The sequence below is a fragment of the Malaya genurostris genome, chromosome 2, assembly GCF_030247185.1.
Source record: "Malaya genurostris strain Urasoe2022 chromosome 2, Malgen_1.1, whole genome shotgun sequence".
Taxonomy (NCBI): Eukaryota; Metazoa; Arthropoda; class Insecta; order Diptera; family Culicidae; genus Malaya; species Malaya genurostris.
In genome coordinates, this window is record NC_080571.1 from 258,773,770 (window position 1) to 258,786,896 (window position 13,127).

Here is a 13,127-nt window from a genome sequence, read left to right on the forward strand (position 1 = left end):
TGCACAGTTATATGGAAACTCCATTGTGGTCTGCATCTAGGCTAGCTAAACACCTGAAATTGGCCAGAAATATCGTATGGCGCGTTATCAAACGGTATAAGGAAACATTGACCACGATTCGGAAGCCTCTAGCCAATCGTCGGAGTGGAACTGACGGCCGGAAACTGCGTGGTAAGATTTTGAAGACGATTAAGAGGAATCCTAATCCGTCGGACCGTGATTTGGCCAGAAAATTCGGTGCTGCCCATTGTACCGTAAGGAGAACTCGACTCCGGGAAGGAATCAAGTCGTATCGAGCTAGCAAACAGCCAATTCGGACCATAAAACAGAATAGTGTGGTCAAAATTCGTGCTCGGAAACTATATGACCAGGTGCTGACCAAGTTCAACGGGTGTCTTCTGATGGACGATGAAACCTGTGTCAAGGCTGACTTCGGTCAAATCCCAGGTCAAAAATTTTACTTGGTAACGGCTCGGGGGGATGTTCCAGCCAAATTTAAATTTGTTTTTGCCGACAAATTTGCAAGAAAATTTATGATTTGGCCGGGCATTTGCAGCTGCGGCAAAAAAACGAAAGTTTTCGTTACAAATAAGACAATGACATCGGAACTATACCAAAAAGAGTGTCTCCAAAAACGAATTTTGCCGTTCATTCAATCCCACGAGCATCCCGTAATGTTTTGGACAGATTTGGCAAGCTGTCATTACAGCAAAGTCGTTCAAGAATGCAGATAAAGGGGTCCAGTTTGTTCCGAAAAACCTTAACCCACCCAACTGCCCCCAGTTCCGCCCTATTGAGAAATACTGGGCAATCATGAAGAGGAGACTCAAGATAAAGGGAAAGGTTGTCAAAGACATCAATCTGATGACGACCTGGTGGAATAACATAGCTAAAACGATGGACGAAGAAGGTGCCTAATGAGCCGTGTTACAGGAATAATTCGAGAATTCTTTCGAAACCGTGATGAATAATTTTATCGTTTTTTTTTATTAAAAGTATGAAGAAAACGCTACATTTGTATAAAAAAAGATCTTGAGTTCAATAATAAATAACTGAAATACAGGCAATTGTCGTTTTTTTAATTCTATCTGAAGCAAACTTTATTAGGTTATTTGATAAGCTCTCAATACTAATGGCCGAAGATAGAATCTTATAAAGGTTTAAATAAGGCTATAAGGATATTTCACGATTTTTTGTGATATGGTTTGAAATAATAAAAGCATTTTGGGACATTGGCCGTTCAATCTACAATTTTTCTCTTTCTTTTCTATTATGGGACGGATTTTATTCCTTCCCGTTGTACGTTTCATATGGATTTAAATATGTTGTGACAAACAGAAAAACAGAGGCTGAAAGAAGGAAATTTATTTCAGAATACTACATTAAAAATTTGTGAGCGAAAAACTATGATGGAAGCATCACAGTAATACAATTCCAACAAAAGTACTGTCCGGTGGACCAATATTTGAATAGAGATGGGCTTCGGCCGTCTTACCTAGCAAAAGTTTTATGTGTATATAAATTTGTTTTCCCAACTAAGGTCGCTAGAAAATTTTTGATTCAGCAAGCAATTTGCAGTTGCGGACAAAAAAACTCAAGCTTTCGTTAAGAAAGACTCAAATTCTACGCTCTATTGTAAAAAGGGCTCGAAATTGTTCCAAATATTCATCAATTAACACAAAACTTTTATGAAATTTTTAACTAAAAAATGAAATATGATGCTGGGATTATGATGCGCCATGAGCGGGATTAGCGAAGATACCACCGCATTTCCCTTCGATGAAGAGCAACACAGGGAACCAACAAACACAGATTGATACCGCATTGTGACTGTGACGTGTGATTTGTTCTTGTTCCTTGAACTGATGGTGGCTTCACACATGCATACATGCATTTCTTCTAACTCTCTCATTCGCAAATAGTTGAAGAAAGTTGTTGTTTTTGAATGCTGTCAAACGTCTCAGAATGAGACTTCCTAATAGAAAATGCTAATCTATTGGATTCAGTTCGCCTTCGCATCTCATCCGATGCGGTCGGTTTCGAAAAGTGTTATTCCGATAAACTGAAGCTGAAAACTTGGTATTCGCGACCAAACACAACCTGTATTGTCCTTTATTTGTTCTGGTCAACACAACTTTATTCAATTATGGTTGTTTGTTGATTTTTTTCAGTGAGCCTCACAGGTCGGTCAACAAACAACCATAATTCAACCTGTATTGATTTCGTATGTAGTTTAGACCAGCAATAAGCGAAAATGAAATCTTAAAAATGGAACAAATGCAGAAACTTGTAGCTCAATTTACATCAACGGGATGCAATATGGATATAAAGATCAATATTAACATCAATTGATACCATTGTGAAACAACATAAAGCCGCTACAACCCAGGTCGATTTCAGCGCTTTAAGCAGCACTAAGGGTAATAAAGAGATGAAAAAGCCCCAAAACGACGACTCCGACTACATCACAATCAACAATAACAATGACGACGACGGCGACAAAAAATGGATGAAGATGGGATTGGTGAGCCAATGGCCCCCAACCCATGGTGAATAGGAATGAGAAAACCTCTTCCCCGGAAAATTGGGTAACAACGTGTTTCAATAAAAAGATAATTTTCTCGAGTTCAACCACACTCAATTGAAGATGATAAATCGGCTTTGTTTGCCTTTCAAGGATCATGAGCCGCATAAAATAGAAAAGTGCACGAATAAAAATAATCCAGCATCGTTCCGGAGTTCAAATGATCGAATTTTAATGTTAGGTATTCTGAACAAGCTAAGTATTAAAAGTGAAAAAAGGTTCAATTGTGGTGACTAGTCTTGAAATATATTGGTTTCGAATAATTTGAAACTACAATCGATTCTGTTGAAGTGAATTAACTCTCGAATGGGCCAGGTCAGTTTTAAAAAAATTTCTTCTATGCATAACCTTTACATAAAAAGTGAAAGTGCGATGATTTCGACGTTTTCATTGTTGGTTTAAAAACAACACTGCGCATTTAAGGGTTGAGATAATGATATTCAGATGAAAAATACATCATGTAGAACAATCCTGCAAGAATACTTCATTTTAATTTTATTAATGCTTTAATTCTCTCACTCTTGCATATAATTCCAAATCCTAGAATTCCGCTGGGTGGAATTGGATGGTATTTGAATCTGGGTCATTTAAACTTCTCCTGAATTTGTATTTTTCCATCAAAATAATTTGGTTGTTTCACAACTTAAACGTTCTGAGTTTTTTGTACAAATTTTAAAAGCAATGTCTACCTCCATTGTTTCAACCCTGTTAATTTTGGATTTGATTAAGAATCTGCTGAGCTGTGAGCATTCTAAATTCAACTGCACTCTTACCAGCTGCTACCTAATTTTAGGGAGAGACGAATTCAAAATCAACTAAAATGCATCTCCGCAGTTTTAGGTAATTAGCGTATTACATAAACCAGACTAACGAGTGATGACCTCGATATTTAGGTAAATAGAAAATTACCGAAAGTGTTGTCATGGTAACTCAGGCAATGCTCGTTATCGATTTTTTACGATCAAGTCAAAGTTTAGTGGATAATGATTTAGTAACTATCCATTATGAACTCAAAACGTGTAATCGGTTGTTCAGCTAAAATTTGGGTGGAACCCAAAATTTTTTCAACTATGAGCGATTTCTCCTCAAAAAAGTAAACTCTATTTTCAATGTAGAATACCAGTTATTCTAAGCACTATTTTTGTTGCTTCGAAAACAATAAGGAACAGTTTAGAAATTAATAGCGGTCAATTTTTTTGCACCAAATTTCAATTTATGAAAATGCTGGGAAACCGCCCATATTCTGGTTATATTGAGATCACGAGGGTTTCCGTGTATGCACTTTAAACAATAAAAAAGATACCAAGCATCCACCATCGATTGAAGTGCACTGACCAGTGGGAAGCGCACTGGTGAAATCATCATCATCATAATGTTAAACCCGAAAGTGACAGAACTGCTGCGATCAGGCATAATTGCGTTAGTGGCACACGCGCATTTTACGTATTGTGCAAGCATATCGCGTACGCGCGCTCACTTCTGGCATCGTATTGCCTGTCTGCCTGCCTGCCTGCCTGGCTGCTTGACGTCCTCCAGTACAGTCAAAGTACATATTTAAATAGTGTGTGCAATGACTCGAATTTGACACCCCGCTTTTGGAAGCTCGTGACAGGGCGACGTATTTGCGGTTCGAATTTTTTTTGTTCATTGTTTTGCGTTCAAAGGCCGAAACTGCAAACAACGGTCACGGGTGCAACGCTCGGTTCTGCTGTGGCTGGATGGCTGTGGCTGTGCGTGTGTAGTGAAGCACGCACAATTGCTCGAACAATATTTGACTTGAAATTTATCGATTATCACAGCGTGCAGATGCTGGTAGATATCGATTCATCAGTCTAGTTTCCCATGTGCTTTGGACAGCCTTGCTAAAACTCACAGCATATTGTATCGCACACCAAGCCACTTGCAGTATGTACTTACTGCTTTGTAGCGTTGCGAATCATTCCGTGCATCTTTTCATCAGCGTGGAATATGTGGAACCTTTAAATGCCTACCCCAAAAAACCTAGAAATGTGGTTCGATAAGAGCTCTATTGTACCAGTGGAGCACCGGATTAGCAGCGCCGGGTTATGGTGAGGCGGTGCAGCAAAGCGTAGATCCAAAAGTGTTGGTAAACAAATTCACTCGTTATTACACAATTGCACTTCGAAGTTTTGCTGCTTCGGCTTTGTTTTCTCCGGTTCGGTTTCCTCTCGTGCTGGCTGGTTGCTATTGATATTCAAATGTTGCTGCTAATGTTCGGCTGGCTTGGTCATATTTTTTTCGAAGCCCAAATAGATGGATGCGTTTTCGTTGTTGTCTGTCTGTTTTCGGTTGGTGGCTCACCAAAAAAAAAAAAACGAACGGTTCTTCGCATTGGAGATATCTTCACGGACACACGAGCGGCTTCCTCTTCGTCTCGTTTGTCGGTTCGGATGCTATTCAAATATATGCCTTCGCTCCGGTTGTCCGGGCTGATTCGTTTTGGCTGTGGGATGCAGATTTGCACACGCACCCGAAAGGGGCAGCAGCTTTGCAGTTAGTTTTTGGCAGACCAAGTGGCAGTGTGTGTGCGCGCGCGCAGAACGCAAGTGGCTAACTCTCGACCGAAAGAGTAGTTTTAAGTTATTCTATTGTTTGCGGCAGCCTTGGTACAATGTAATCGGTGTTGATTAGTTTCAGGTAACCGTAATTCGAGCACTTTTGTTGTTTTGTCTGTATGTTGTATGCTTTCTCTGCCCATTACAAATTTTTTCAATGAAACTGTTACTACTGTCTGGCGGTGGTTGGTTTCATTGTTAATCCGGGCTTGGCATGGTCTAATAAAATGATAGGCCTCTGGGACGTGAAACGTGATAGACATATGAATTTCGACGATGATTCGTCGAACTGTACTCGTACATGGCGGGCCAAAACTCCTCGGATATATTCCGTATGCTGGCACTTTCTACGAAAGAGTTTTTGCACTGCAGTGTTGGTACAGTTCTGGTGGCATATCGGATGGCATTCACAGAGTTGATGTGATTGGAAGCTAGGAATAATCTTGGTATTAGTGGCAGAAATGGGTATAGGAATAACCACAACCATGAAGATCGGTTACAGATTTACTGTCCTTTTATGTTGATTTATGTCTGTCATTTCTGTTTCGTGTCAGGTAATTTGAGGTTACAGTGTTTTATTTTCATTTTCTGCAACTTACCTGGTTCATTCAGAAATAGCAGACATTTTTTCACAAACGTATCAAAATAACATACTCGTATTCTTAGCATGTAAATTACCTGTTATTTCAGAATAGGGGATTTCAATGTGAAATTATAAAATCCAAAGCGAGGTATTTGTTGTTGCAGAATTTGAACTCCTGAAGAATGTTTATTATCAGAACTTGAATCAGATAGAATCATAACATTACAATATTAATATGATAAGTATCTAACGGGGAAACACATTAAAAAATTGACATATGAGTCGCGGTTTTCATTACATTGTGTTCATATGTCAATTTTCCAATCTGTTTTTCCCGTTAGATGCTGATCATATTAAAACTAGTTCTAGACGGCTCAACGTATGAGAATAAAAATAAATCATTATAATATTGATTATTAGCTTATTTTGAATTAGAATTTGCAAGCAACTCGGAATTTGAAACGTCGATTTTCAATCCGAGTTTCGACTCAGCAAATGAAATCAAAGTTGCGAATCGAATACAGAATTTGGAATGGAATTTCGAAACCATCATAAAATCAGAGACAAAAATCTTCAAAAAATGAAATTATAACTCTCCGAAAAACTATTGTAAATGAACGAAATGAAATGTCACGTGTTGTAAAAAAAAACAGTTTCATTACTTCTATGTATATTAAGTCATAAAGAATATACTATGTCTTTTTCGATATCGAATTTGACCAAATTATCTGCGAAATAGGTGCCAGAACATTGCTTAGGGTTTTTTTTATATGAAAACAGAAGTCAATAGCAGCACTGCCTTTATTTACATCCTGTGACGGAAGAGTTCTATACCTTTTTCGAACTGTGTAAAATTACAATTTAATTTCGTCGTCTGAACTTTGAAATTTTGTTCAAAATCGTCAAGAAATTTAGTAGTAGTTTGATCCTTTTGGAACTTTCAAGTAAAATACGACGGTTAAAATGATAATATCAATTTGGGACTTTCAACCAGATTTTCAAATGAAAATTATAAATCATAAAAATTAGCCAGGATCTGAAATTGGAATATGCTGAGTAAAATTCTGATTTCTCTGATGAAGATACTCATTATAATTTTGTATCCAGAGTAGCAATATGAGTTGTAATTGAAAATTTCAATTGAAAATTTTCACTAAAAATCCGGAGTAAATTCAAAATAATGGAAAAAACCAAAATTCAATATAAAAACTTGGATCATGTACCAGAAATCCTGAAATTCAATAATTTTGAATTCCACTGCTTGACTCGATATCTGGGATCAAAAATCAAAATAATAAATTATAAGTCGGATCAGTAGCTAAAATAATCAAAATGTCAAATAAGTGTGAATAATTGATAAAGTTTCTAGAACATTCTATTACGATCTGCTGATTGGGATCCTGGATTGCAGAATCTGAATTCCGCTCTGTGTTCTGAGTTAAATTTTAAAAAAATGACATTTATTATTGAGAACTTCTTGAATGCCTGTTAATATCGCTCCTAAATCTAGATAACAGTCTTGCAACAGAACATTGAGATAGTCAGTTAATAAGAACATTATGAATAAATAATTTGAAAATAATATTAATTCTCAGTTTATCTTGAAAAAGACAAAAGCCAATAATCGAAACGTCGGGCAGTATAAAACATTTATAATACCAACTAAGCCAAATAATCTTATTAACCTATTCCGGTCGCTTCATTATTGCTGTCAATATCATTAGAAATATTACTCGGGATCGTGTAAGATCCGACTGGGCTCACAGATGGATCGGAAAACATCTGGAAATCTATCGTTTTACGATTTCCCGGGTAGTCTAGCTATTCAAGTTAGCCCAGAAGAAAATAGAAGACACCTGATCTGGTTCCGGTCAGCTTGGTTACAATCAAGCGTCGGTCGAATAATCCATCTGATTTGCCGAAAAAAAAACTCTGATGCACTTAGTGGCTTGATAAAGCCTTTCTCTTGTCATCCAAACAGTTTAATCAAAACATGTTTTTTTACATTGGGATTATTATTATTAATGTCGTTTATTTATACCTTTGGCTTTGATCTTTTCGATCTTTCGCCGACTTTTTCATCGGGATATTTTCTGACGTCACTGATGCCTTTACATCTCCGAAATCGGAAGTGACAGCCACTTGATTTTCAAATTTGATTCAGTAACTAATAGCGATGTTGTAGATTATTTTGTGAGGGTGGGAAGAAATCCTTCCTCTAAAGAATTTTCCATGACCATTTCCGAGTGCCTCTCTTTTTTTCGATCGCAGTTTGTACAGGGTGATTTTTTAAGAGCTTGAGAACTTTTTTAAACAATAAAACGCATAAAATTTGCAAAATCTCATCGGTTCTTTATTTTAAACGTTAGATTGGTACATGACATTTACTTTTTGAAGATAATTTCATTTAAATGTTGACCGCGGCTGCGTCTTAGGTGGTCCATTCGGAAAGTCCAATTTTGGGCAACTTTTTCGAGCATTTCGGCCGGAATAGCCCGAATTTCTTCGGAAATGTTGTCTTCCAAAGCTGGAATAGTTACTGGCTTATTTCTGTAGACTTTAGACTTGACGTAGCCCCACAAAAAATAGTCTAAAGGCGTCAAATCGCATGATCTTGGTGGCCAACTTACCGGTCCATTTCTTGAGATGAATTGTTCTCCGAAGTTTTCCCTCAAAATGGCCATAGAATCGCGAGCTGTGTGGCATGTAGCGCCATCTTGTTGAAACCACATGTCAACCAAGTTCAGTTCTTCCATTTTTGGCAACAAAAAGTTTGTTAGCATCGAACGATAGCGATCGCCATTCACTGTAACGTTGCGTCCAACAGCATCTTTGAAAAAATACGGTCCAATGATTCCACCAGCGTACAAACCACAACAAACAGTGCATTTTTCGGGATGCATGGGCAGTTCTTGAACGGCTTCTGGTTGCTCTTCACTCCAAATGCGGCAATTTTGCTTATTTACGTAGCCATTCAACCAGAATTATGTAGACCATAAATCGGGCGTAAAGCGCGAAACACATTTCGAACCGAACACTGATTTTGGTAATAAAATTCAATGATTTGCAAGCGTTGCTCGTTAGTAAGTCTATTCATGATGAAATGTCAGAGCATACTGAGCAAATAATAATGCATGAAAATCATAACCTCAAAAAATCTGAGCAAATACTAATGCATGAAAATCCTAACCTCAAAAAAATCACCTTTTAGATGAATTGAAAAGCAACTCGGATTGAAATTGTGTGTCACTGAATTTAGGTTGAATGCTCCGTGCACCGATCAAAGAAAAAAGCTGGTCAAATTTTTCAAAAAACTTTCCTGTCTGGCAAGTGATTTGTGGATGTGGCAAAATGAGTTAGTTTGTCGAATTCGGGTTCAAAAATTTGGTTGGGTTTCGGGTATTCGAATCCGATTTTCAACCCGAAAAATGAACTTGACAGGCTTGGGTAAGGTTAGGATACAGAAAAAAAAATTTCGGGTTCGGGTAGAACATGGGTAAGGATGTTTTTTTTATCGGGCACGGGTCGTCGGTAAAGGTTTCTTTTTATTTTCGATCGGTCATGGGTCGGGTCCTCCCGACCATCTTTTCATCTCTGTTGCATCTTGAGCTTCATCTTTACCTTCTGTTTTACAATTACTCAACATTTCTCAATCGCGTGGAATTGTAAGCAGTTTAGTGGATTGATATCCTTTTCGAGGAAACCATTCCTTTGTTTCGGACCCGGTGAACGACCATAATAAGGTTAAAACCGGGGGTAAACAAACGATAAAAGTCAACCCTTTGTTTCGATATCACCAGTGCTGTAAAACTTCATTCAATTCAATTGAAATCGAATTTGTGCACACACTGACGATCACGCTACTGCAGTAAACTTTACATTATAACACACAACCTTCGCTGTCGCACCAAATTAGCATCATCACGCCTTTTATTCATTTCTATTTCTGCCGGAGCTCAGTTTAACCACCATCATTTTATCTCTTGAAGTAGCAAAATATCTCTTACGATTGAATGAGAGAGCGGCCTTCAAGTGAGGTTCATGTAAACATTCGAATTGGTTCAAGATAATGGATGAAAGGTAAACCAGTCAAGATAATTGAAATATCTATTACAAAATATACATAAATTAATTGTTCCCTCTTTCAGTGTTCATTTTTTATGTTTCGAAAAACATCTCGATACATTTCAAACAGTCAAAATTATTGATTTTAACTTTCTGATGATAATTGAAACTCAAATGAGAAACTCCACCCTCTATTTATCATTATGGTCGGAGTAAAATGAATGAGAAGGAATATTCTGACAGTGAACGGCCATACATTTCATTTTACCGCACTTGATATCACATTAACACTTCTCTGCTGTAGTGGTTGCTAGCCAAATTAGATCAAAATTTTGTAGATCCATTGTGAGCTTTGGTGTACGTAAGAATACGCATTTTCAGGCAATTCTGATGGTATATTTGAAATTTCTTGTTTCTCACGAAAATCTGGGTTTTTTGTCCACAGCTGCAAATACCAAATAGTTTTTTGGCGAATTTATTGGCAAAATGAATTTCACTTCGACCACTTAAATTCATATATTTGGTTTTGTATAACTCAAGGGAGCAGCCTACAATACATCTTCACGTACGCTTGGTCGTTCACTAGGGTGCATCCTTCGTATTTCGTAAGAACCACACTGTACAACTACCGGACACGTCTTTTGACCACTAGATCCCAATGACTCCGCGATTTTTGGACATGACTAAATCGGATTTTCAAAGTGCATGTCGAAAAAAAATTTTTGGTTCCATCAAGTACACCTTCTTTGAAATAGAATAAATTGTGACGAAAGTTTCAGCACCGAAATAGTAGAACTCTCAAACAATTCCAGATGCGACAATAAGGAGCCTTACTGTTACATAAATTGTATGTATTAAGTGACTCAAACGCTAAAATACCAAACCATTGAACGCAGTTTTCATTTTTTTTCGAATGGCTAAAGAATCGGATTCAGAAGGGACAAGAATTGTTCCTTGATTTATTTGAATTTAAGTAGGTAGTAGTTTCGAAAGTGTTCTCTTGATCTGCTGAGAAGGTTTAAGCACATCGTTGATGAGATTAACCCAAGAGTGCTACTTAAAACGGTTTGCTCTATCATTTACCGCTTATCCGACCGATATCGAGTGCACCAGTTAATCTTCACGAACACCTTCCATAGCACCAAGCGGGGGCGTCAAGCTCGAGTGCATTGCATATTTATGATCTTTGTTTGTTCATTGCAGCAAACCTGAACGCACTGGGGGCCACCGTAAAGTTGTAGCTATATATGTATTCATGTTCATAGTTTGTCGTAAATGCGTAACCTAAAAGACGAAATAAAATAGGAGAACAGCTCTTTTTTCTTGGCACCGGGCTCGGACCATCCAAGCATTGGACAACGCCACCAAGCGATAACGCCGGAACTTTCTGTCTCTTTTCCACACAGCGGACAACCCGTAGGTGAACTTTGAACATGGAAATAAAAACAAAAGCGCAGCCGTCCGAAATGCACCGCTCTTTACGATGACTTATGGCAAAATGAGATGATAATTAATGGAGATTATGTTGAAGATAATGCTCGCAAGGGCGCCTTCGGGGCTGTTTTTGCTTTGGAGGCCGCCGGTGCAAGACCCTACGGGTGAGAAAACGCGTGTGGAACTGCTGCGATCGTAGGGTCTATAAATAAATGAAATATTTATCAGCTTTTTGGGTTTTTTGTCTGTTTTACATGGGCATTTGACCATCGCATGAGGGCTTAGGGGAACAGTTAGCTCAGCAATGCGTATCTTGACCTCCGGCAACCGCAGACGGGACGGGGCAGCGGATGGCTTTTAGGGTGAACAAATAGTCGTAAAACTTTATGATGCTGCTAGTGTACAATATCTGTGCATTTTTTGTGCAGTCCCAGTGCAATAATCTAGACTGTTTTAAATTATCCTTTTCATTTGATTTTAAATGAGATAGAAATATCAAATTTAGTAATGGTTTTGTTTTCTCTTTTGCAGGTATGTGCGATCGATCGAACCGCTGACTACGTGAGTTAAAATTGAATGTTTATTTGTAGTTTGGCAGTCATTTGATTTCGTTCAAAAGAACACGAAAAACCACAACTATTTGGTGTTTTCAAACAATCAGAAATTTGTAACTCAAGTTCACACCGCCCAAACGATTAAAACGTCATTGTATCTACCACCACTCAATTGACAGAGTGCTCCGTCTTTTGAGGAGCTTTATTTAATTTACCAGAAATTACCGCCTAGCTAGGCTGGAACGGAGGAAGTGACCATAAAACTGATTAGATTCCATCATTCAGTGTACGGTAATCATCATTTCTCTTTGACTCTTTGAGTCCACGGGATCTCTAATGCACCACAAAAAGTGTACTTCAACCCGGCCAACCAAACCGGCCGAAAGAGAAGTGATTAAAATGAAATAAAAATCGTAATAAAATAACAACCAGAATTACCTAGGAATGCACCATTGCGGTGTTTTTCGAATGCCCTCTCACGACTTTGGGTTCTACCCATTAGCCATCCGGAGAAGTTATTTTCTTCAATTATATTAGATGCGTAAATGCTTTTGCCTTTCTTCCTTCGGACACACGAGAGAGCGAGCGAGCGAGCGGGAAGGGAAGGACCGCTGTACTGATCGGACAACCGAAATGCGTTTACCGTGACTACTTTCTTTCATTTCATGCACTTTTCGGTCGATATGATCGCCGCGGTCGATTTTCTGCCATCTCATCCTAATCAACGATTGAAGGTGGTACCGATGCTTAATGCACCTAATAAGCGCTCTTTCGTTCGGGTGAAGCCTAAGGTACGGGACCATGCTGACTATGGTTTTGGGGACTGGAAGTGTTGCGCTGGTCTGTCCCAAAATTACCACCGATTCAACTTCTTGCATTACGATGACCGGCGAGACTGGAGACCCAGGTGAAAAGCACTTTGATTTATTTTTGTGTCTGCCCTCGTGCATCTCCCGGCAGAGGAGCCCCTGCGGCGGTTTCGGTACAAGGGAGAGGAACAAGGCCATCGACGTAGCAATGAAAAGGGAACAACTTCACAAAATCTGAGCACTTGAACGATTAGGTTTGGTCTATTTCAGGAGGGGGCATCGAACCTGGTCGAGCGTGTAATGAAAGAGTTCAGTTCTTCGAGATGGATGCAATCAATTTGATTGGCTTGCATTTTTTCCTCTTGCCTTTGCATTGGACTCGCTAGGGTCGATCCCGTTTGCCTGCACTCCATTGTTCGAATAGAGCACCGATAATAGACTTTTGACTGTTTTTTTTGGGATCGTTGTCGATGGATACGTGGGAACGCTGGAATTTAGGATAATATCTTGTTATCTTACCAG

The 13,127-nt window shown here is 38.6% G+C and overlaps 1 protein-coding gene across 2 annotated transcripts in view; it reads left to right on the forward strand.

Moving 5' to 3' along the window:
• Window positions 1–13,127, forward strand: part of LOC131429679 (zinc finger protein chinmo) — a 200,650-nt gene that overhangs the window by 31,536 nt on the left and 155,987 nt on the right. Inside the window, exon 1 of one of the 2 annotated variants that reach the window (XM_058593969.1) lies at window positions 4,972–5,242. The exons of the other annotated variant lie outside the window; for it this stretch is intronic. The gene's annotated coding sequence lies outside the window, so the exon portion shown is untranslated. Of the gene's footprint in view, window positions 1–4,971; window positions 5,243–13,127 lie in introns of those variants that run through there. 2 annotated transcript variants of the gene reach the window in all.